This window comes from Ailuropoda melanoleuca, chromosome 11, assembly GCF_002007445.2.
Source record: "Ailuropoda melanoleuca isolate Jingjing chromosome 11, ASM200744v2, whole genome shotgun sequence".
In the NCBI taxonomy this organism is placed as follows: Eukaryota; Metazoa; Chordata; class Mammalia; order Carnivora; family Ursidae; genus Ailuropoda; species Ailuropoda melanoleuca.
Window position 1 is genome coordinate 13,243,876 of NC_048228.1, and position 8,568 is coordinate 13,252,443.

Sequence of the window (8,568 nt, forward strand, 5' to 3'; positions counted from 1 at the left end):
CTCTGCACTCAGCAAGGAGTCTCCTTGAGATTTTCTCTCTCCATCTGTCTCTCTGCCCCTCCTCCCCACTCTGTCTTTCTCAAATTAATAAATAAGTCTTTAAAAAATAAAGAAAAGCCAAACAATGAGTTACCACTATGTACCCAGTAGAACGGCCAAAATGCAGAGCACCGGATGCTGGCGAGACTGGGAGCCACAGGAATCTCACCTGTCGCTGGTGACAACGCGCAACGGCGCAGCCACATGGGAAGGCAGTTGGGTGGTTTCTCACGAAACTAAATGCAGTCTTAACCCCTGGATCCGGCAGTCACACCCCTTGGCATTTACACAGAGGAGCTGAAAACCTGCGTCCACCCACACCCCTGCACGCGGGTGTTTGTAGCAGCTTCCCTCGTAACTGCCAGAGTTTGACGCCCTCCGGCTGGTACACGGATAGACCACGTGCGGGCCATCCAGACGTGGGGCTATCATTCCGCCCTAAGAAGAAATGAGCGCTCGAGCCATAAACAGTCACGGAGGGAACTGAGACGCGTATGAGTGTGTGCAAGAAGCCAGTCTCAAGAGTTGTAAGGTTCTGAGTCTGTGACATTCTAGGAAAGGCAAGCCATGGAGACCCTGCAAAGATTGGCGGTTGCCAGGGGCTGGGCAGGGCGGGTGACGAGGCAGGGCATAGAGCGTTAGGGCGGCGAAACCCTTCTGTAGGGTGCTTGAACAGTGGGTCCGTGTCATTCTACATTGGTTGAAACTCACAGAACGAGCACGAGTGATCCCCTCCTGTAAACTGTGGACGTTGGGTGATAATGATGTGTCAGTGTGGGTCATCACTTATGACAAACGTGCCTCTTCCGGGCAGGAGCCTGGGCAGGTGTCGGGGCAGGGCGTGTATAGGGAATCTGGGCACCTTCTCTTTTGCTGTGAATCTAAACTGCTCTAAAAAAACCCCAAAGTCAAGGAAGGAAGGGAGGAAGAGAGGGGGGGAAGGAAGGAGGAAGAGAGGGAGGGAGGGAGAGAAAGAAGAAGAGAGGGAGGGAGGGAAGGAGGGAGGAAGGAAGGAAGGAAGGAAGGAAGGAAGGAAGGAAGGAAGGAAGGAAGGAAAGAAGGAAGGAAAGATACTGATGTCAAATCCCCAAATTCAGAACAGACAGAAGCAGAGCTGTCTGCTGGAACGGGCGGAAGCCCTGAAGCCCCTGGGCTGAGCCCTCCCTCACCCCTCCCCAAAGCTCCAGGTAGGAGCTGGAGAAATAGGTACAAAGAAAATGCTAGGAAGTCATAAGTCACCAGAGAAAGAAATGGATTTTGAAGGAGAAAGCTCCTTCACAGAGGAGCTCCTTGGTGAGGCGGCACAGGACCCAGGAAACTGCCCTGGAGGGGGTGGGGTGGTAAATCCAACAGGTTTGAGCTCCACTCCCCAGCTGTGTGACCTTGAAAAACTGGCTCTCCCTCTCTGAGCCCAGGTCTTCATCCACAAAAAAGGGATAATGATACGAGTCGAGTGGGGTTCTTGTAAGGCTCTCACTAGAAGGTGGATGTGGCTGTGTCGTGTGAATGGTACAGGGCTTTATACATCGCCAGGGGCCACAGAGGCATCAGGCATTATTTTGGTCACCGAGAGCACAGGCGGTCACACGGTGCTACCTGAATTCCTTTGCGCACGGTAGGACAAGTCGCTGGAGCTGGTGGCCCTGGCAAAGACAGGCACACAGAATCTTGGAGTGGCCACATGCATGTTATTAACTCTCACTCAAAACTGGGACTGAATCAGAGTGGGCTGGGGGGGGGGGGGGNGTCTCTGCCTAGAGCTATCCGGGAGAGGGGCCCGGGAACCCGCCTACCTCAAGGTCCTCGGTTCTTCCTGCCCCCACCTCACAGCCCTCAGCCCCCAGGCCTGGATCACTTGCTCTCACACCCCCAAACCTTTGCATCTGCAGGGTCCCCCCACATCAGGGAACTCCCTTCACTGCCTGGCTATCTCCTCCACACCTTTCCGGACTGGGACCCTCCCTGCCGTGGCCACAGCCACAGCCCCTGGGCACAACTGTACCACATTCATCTTGGAAGCAAAATGGATTCAGGAGCCAAGCTGACTCTGGGTGGAATCCCTGCTCTTCTCCTGACTTACTGTTTGGGCAAGTAAGTTAACATCTCTGAGCTTTGAGACCTTGAGCTGTAAAATGAGTATAAAATAGTCTTTTGGAATTATTGTGAAGATTACAGGAAGTAATGTGTACGAAGTGCTTCGTACAGGAAATGTTCAACAAATGGTAGCTAATATATTAAGACCATTAATAATTAGAGCAATAATGGTGACATCTGTTGGCATGCATCTCCCCCTCTAGTCTGGAGAGCCTCAGGGGACTGTATTCTATCTCCTTATGCCCAGCTTCCAGCATTGGGCTCGACAGACGGTGGCCATTTAGTGAATGAATGATCTAATGTATTAATAAAGGTAAGCAGTGGGGAAGGTCAGGGAAGGCTTCCCAGAAGTGGTAAATACTGATCCAGGCCAGAGACGACTTGGAGGATTTGGGTAGTGTATCAGTTAACTGTGGCCTTGATTATGCCGCGTAACAAACACCACCCAACCTCAATGATATACAACGAAAAGCACTGATCAAGCTCCCTCATCTGCAGGGGTGGCCTGACCAGGGCAGCTCTGCTCCACGTGCCTGTTGTCCTCCTCCTGGGGCCGGTGGGCTAGCTCGGCCATGTTTCTCTTGAGACATTGGCAGAGGACCACGGGAGCAAACAGAACCTAAGACCTAAGCTCAGAGGAAGGCTCAGTGTCTGGTCTGCCTCATTCTATCCATCATGCCCAACTCAAGGCCAGAGGGTAGGTGATATCCTCCACCTTTGAATGGGACAAACTGCAAGGTCACAGGTCAAAGGGCACAGATGTAGAGGGGCCAAAGGAGTGGGATTAAATCACAGTCTTCCACAGGTGGTCCCCAGGGACGGGACGGGGCTGCTCTGTGGTGCGGGAGGCCAGAGGAAGAAGCAGACGATGAAGTCCAGTCCAGGATGCTCGTTATGGGATGGGAGGGTCCCAGTGATCCCTCAAGCTCCCGGGACTGTGAGCGCTTCATTCATTCATTCATTGGCCCACTGAACAAGTTCACGGGCATCGCTATGTGTCGGGACTTGCGTGGAACACTGTGGGTACCAGGTGAGTAAAAGGACACAAGGTTCTGACCCTCGGGATGAAGAGGAGACTCTGCTGCTGCCTCCAGTTCCTCCACCAACTTGCTCTGTGACCTTGGGAACATCACTCCCCCTCTCGGGGCATCCCAGCCACCACTAAGGACACCTCGCATTTGTAGAACACTTTTAACTTCATCCAGTTGTCCCCACATAACACTCTCTGTGAAGCATCGGAGACCGCTTTTATTATATCCCTGATCTGACAAATGAAACTCTAATGGATATAAAATGCACAGCTCCTTGGAAGTGCTCTCCGGAGAGGGCTCGGGGGGCAAACCCCTTATAACAAACCCTAGGATTCTCTCTACAACAAAGCCGGTCCCTGGATGGTGGCAACGGTTGTCGTTTCAAACAATGTTTGGGGCCACGCAATTCCTGTGTGACCCAAGGACTGGGACAGCTTCCTTTATCTTCCCTTTTATTTTAAAAAGCCACCGATCTGAACATTTCAAAGATTCCTGCAGAACTTTTCCAATTTAATTAAAAAAAAAAAAAAGACAGCATTCTCCTAACTGGCTTCACAAGCGAAAGAGGGAAAATGGGACAGAAGCCAGGCCAGGAGGACAGCTGGCTCAGCCCAGCTCCTCATTTAAAAAGGGGACGTTCCACCACTCAGGAAAGCAGGCTGCACACGTTCCAAGGGGAAAGAGGTGGAAGGCTGCTTCCTCCCCATCCCACTGAATCTGCCTCTAGGCGAGGACCAAAGCAGGCTTCTCTTGCTGAAGATCTAGCGGGTACTATGGCCTCGCAAAGGTGCGCATACCATCCCACAGGGTGGAAACTGAGGCTCAGGCCGACAGGAAGTCACAGCTAGGAAGTGGCTGAGCTGTGTCCACACCCAGACTCCTCTGAACCCAAATACTCTTTTCTCTCCTCTTTCCCATACCGCTTCTTTGCTAGGGGGGTGGGGGTTAATATTGATGGGGAGCTGGGTGCAGTGGGGTGCAGTAAATGCAGAGGAAAGAAGGATGTGGGGCAGGAAGGAAGGAGGGAAGGGAGGGAGGAAGGAAGGGAGGAGGGAAGAAGGGAGGGAGGAAGGCAGGGAAGAAGGGAGGGAGGAAGGAAGGGAGGAGGGAAGAAGGGAGGGAGGAAGGCAGGGAGGAAGGGAGGGAGGAACGAAGGGAGGGAGGGAGGAGAGGGGAAGGAAGGAGAGGGGGAGGGGGGAGGGAGGGAAGGAACGAGGGAGGGAGGGAGAGAAGGGAAGGAGTGAGGAGGAGGGAAGGAGGGCAGGAAAGGAGAACAGCAGAAGCAGAGAGAGCAAAGGAAGGCAATATTTGGTATGCCCTCCCGCAAGCTGACCATGTCGTGTGATGTGGCCTAGCTGATGTGAAAACAAAGCACCCTGGGGACGCAGAGCGACTGGCGCCTGCGGTGGGTGTTGGCAAAGCCTTCCCCGTGAGATGCTGTGGAAGATGAATCCGGAAGAAGGGCAGGCAGGGACAAAGAGGGGGCTGACAGCTCCCAAGCAAACCCTTGTGGAGCTCCTACTACTTTGATCCAGGCCTGCCCGTGTCCCCTCCGGAGGAGCTCTGGGATCCCTCTACTCGTAGGTCCAAGCACCTCCGCCTGGACAGAGCCAGGACCTCCTCCCAGTCTCCTGCTCCCGCCTCGGCTCCTCCAGGCCTTTCCACACACAGCAGCCCTCAAGACCTTTCCCTAAAGCAAATCGGATGAAGTCCCCCTCCGGGGAGCCACCTGGGGTCTCCAAGGTCTAACCTGGTCTTCCCCATCTCACCTCCTACCCCACGCTCTGCCTCGACTCCAGCCACACGGGCCTGGGCAGGTGTCGCTCTTCCTGGAAGTCGCCTGGGTCCCCTCTCCACCTGGTTAAGTTCCATTCACCCTTCCTCCATTCGTTCATCCGGCAAATATTTATGGGACTTCTTGGCGCTGTTCCAGGTGGTGGGAATACAGCCCCTTGCTGGATGGGAGCCGGAGGATGTATTGACAGTCATTTATTTGCTGATGATCCTGCCGTGGGGCTGGGCTCAGCGGGAAGGCTCTCCTGTCTCGTCTGGGATCACCCATGCCGTCGCGGTCATCTGGCAGATGCCTGGACGGGATGGCCCCAGATGGCTGGCAGTGGGGTGCAGCTGTGGGTGGGGGTACCCCAGGCTCCTCCCTGTGGCCTCTCGGTCAGGACAGCCCAGGCTGCTTGTATAGTGGTTGCAACATCCCCAGAGGACCAGCCCCAACAGACAAGTGTTTATCAAGCCAAAGTGTCAGGGTAGACGAGGCCTCTGCCAGGTCGTGGACCCAGGGAGGCAAGAGCCACGTGGGGTGATATCAGCCAGCAGTCTAGCCCAGTGGATAAGCACGCCAGTCTCCTCAGCCTTCAGAGGCCCAGTTCTAAGGTGTGTTCTATGCAGGCTCTCGGAGAGTCCCCAGAGGGTTTGAGCCCAGCTGCCCTTAGCCCACCGCCTAAAGTGCCTTTTGTAGACTTTTCTCTCTTCCCCGGCTCACTCTCCCCACTGCCTCACTGAGCTTCCTGAAGTCCCCTCTCAGATAAACTACCTGTAGCCATGTCCTTGTCTCAAGGTCAGCTGGGGACCGTGGTGGAGCCAGGGGTTGGGGTCCCAAGCAGGTACTCAGTTCTGCTGTGCTGGCCCCTTGGAGAGACTGAGAGGGGACAGCAGGATGAGGTGGGAACATGGTGCTGGGGCACTGGGGAGCCCCTGAAAGCCGCATGCAGAGAGGGGGATGATCAGCGGACAACTTCAGCCCCTCCGAGGCTTGGCCTGGCCCTTAGGGATGGACCAAGTTGGGCCAAAGATGGAGACCTGATCTGCCCAATAGGGAAAGGAAGACAAGACCTTGCAAAGGGAGCTCCAGGTTAAAGGAGACCCCCCCCACCTCTGTCCACCAGCCCTCCCAGGTCCATCGGGGTCCCCTGAGCTGGGCTCACAATTTGCTGGCCTGAAACCAACATCTCCTCCCCCTTTTCTGCGTTCCATGTTTACTGATTATGCAAATCTCCGGGCCTGGCCTAAGCAACACAGGCCGGAAGTGGGGCAGTTCGACAGGACAGGATGGACAGATTACCGCCGCCCACTCTGGTAAACACAAGTGTAATTGCTTTTTCAGTGGGGAGAGAGGGAGGGGGCCGACACAGAAATAAAACAAATTTCCAATCAGCTGTGTCAGGGCTGCCGAGCAGAATGGATGGCGGGAATAGGGAGCGGGAGCAGTGGACTCTGACCTGTGGGGAGGGAGGAGGCAGGTGGTCGAGAGGAAGGACTGGAGACACGGGGTACCAGCCCCCCAGCCCTCCGGGGGGGAGGCAGAAGCAAGGGCAGGGCGCTCTGTATCACTGGGGTGGGGGGAAGCTGGGTGTCCAAGCTCTCCCCCGAATCTCCAACAACAACAACGAGAGTAACAGTACGCCCCATTTACTGACCGCTTCCTCTGTGCCAGGCGCGGGACTAAGTGCTCTCTGCGAATGAACTATTAAATCGGCACAAGGACCCTTTGTTCACACCACCAACCGCAGTTTTCAGATGAGAAAATGGGAGCATATATTAAATTTGCTGAAGACACAGGAAAAAGTGTTCATTCTTCCACTCCAAGACCAAGGGCCTATGTAGTCAACAAACCCCCATTTACTGGGCCCTTGCTCTGGGTCAACGGCTTCACGTACAACAGATCGTGGCAACCTGCCACGTAGCCTGTAGAGACTTCCCCTAATTCACAGATGAGGGAACCAGACTAAGAGAAGTTACATCACTATTCTGTGTTTATATAATTAATAAAGTAAGGCTGGGAATCAAACCCAGGTCTGACTAATGCCAATATTTATACCTTTAACTATTAAGCTAGACAATGTCCCTGAATACTACTGCAGAGGTCCAAGCAACAACTCCTGTTTGTTGGGCACTTGTTCTGTGCCAGGTCCCCGGGCCTACATGCTGGGCTAGGAATGAGCGATGGTCCCTGCCCTTGAGAAGCCCATGACCTCATGAGGAAGACAAACACGTAAAATCTTGTAGTAACAGGGGCTTGAAAAGGTGAACAGGGTAGGGTGGGAACACAGGCGGCCCCTAATCTGCCTGCAGAATTTAAGACAGGCTTTGCAGAAGAGGTCACGTTTGAGCCAAGTCAGGTCCCACTGGACAGGCAAGGAGAAGGTTGACAGATCAGCGTGTAAAAGGTCCCCAGGGGAATCACTAGCGCATCCTCAATCAGCCAAGCAGCCTGCGGTGGCCAGGACACAGGGGTCCGTGGGGGAGGATGGGGAGACTATGGTGGGAAGGGCAGCAGGAGTCACACCAGGATGGGCCTTACCTACCAGTGCAAGACCTGCTCCCACTCCCCAGTGCCCGCCTCCTCCAAGACCCATCTGGGTTGATGAGATGTCCCAGAACAGGCAGGTCCCACGGCCAAGGACGTTTGGGAAGCACTACACACTCACGTCTCTTCTGGAAGTGGCACGGGTGTCTGAGAAACTCTGTACTAAAGGAAACAGCTTAACCATCCTTGGCCCCACGTCCCTAAACCCGTCCGACCCCAGAAGCCTCCTATGACCCATGAGCAACCCTGGGATCAGCTTTCCGTGACAAGCCCTTTAGGAAACATTTCTGTGAGTGCCAAAGTGGGGGCAGCAACAGGAAGAGTCCACCTTGCACAGTGCTCCTCCCCGTCCCCCAACCCAGGGGCCTTGTATGGGAGAACAGTATTATAATCATAATACTCACAGGTGCCCCTGACTTGAGTACTCACCGGGACAGGCCCTGGGCTCTGTGCTAAGTACTCTGTGGCCGTCACCTCACCGAATCTTCATACTATCCGTAGTCCCATTTTGCAGATGGGGAAACTGAGGCATGGGTTGACAGAAACTTGCCTGTGATCTCTCAATTAGCGGGTGGTGCAGTCAGACTTCAAAGCCCCGTCTGCCAAACCCTGGGGTCCCAGGGCTTCCTGGTCCCCGGTAGCTCTGGTCTGTGGTGAGGGCCTGGCCTTACCTGGGGAAGAGGGGACAGAGGAAACTTTCTTGCTCAGTTAAAATCCTCCAGGTTCCAGCTCCTCTGAGTGGGGTTTGCCCTCCATGGGGACGGCATCATTTCCGAAATAACAGAATCAAGTCGATCTAAGTCGGCAAACACTTGCAGTCCCCAGCAGGGCGCGAGGGGCTGCCGAGGCTGGGAGACAGGTGAGTCGGGCCCTGACTGCCGGGACCCCACCCCGCCTGGAGACTCTGACCACATAATTCCTGAGCAGAAAGGACTTTGGGAACCACACAGACCCCAAAACTCAGATTTAAAGAAAAGCCAGGGCCCCCTGGGTGGCTCAGGGGGTTGAGCGTTCGTTCAACTCTTGATTTCAGCTCAGGTCATGATCTCGGGGTCCTGAGATCGAGCCCCATGTCGGGCTCTG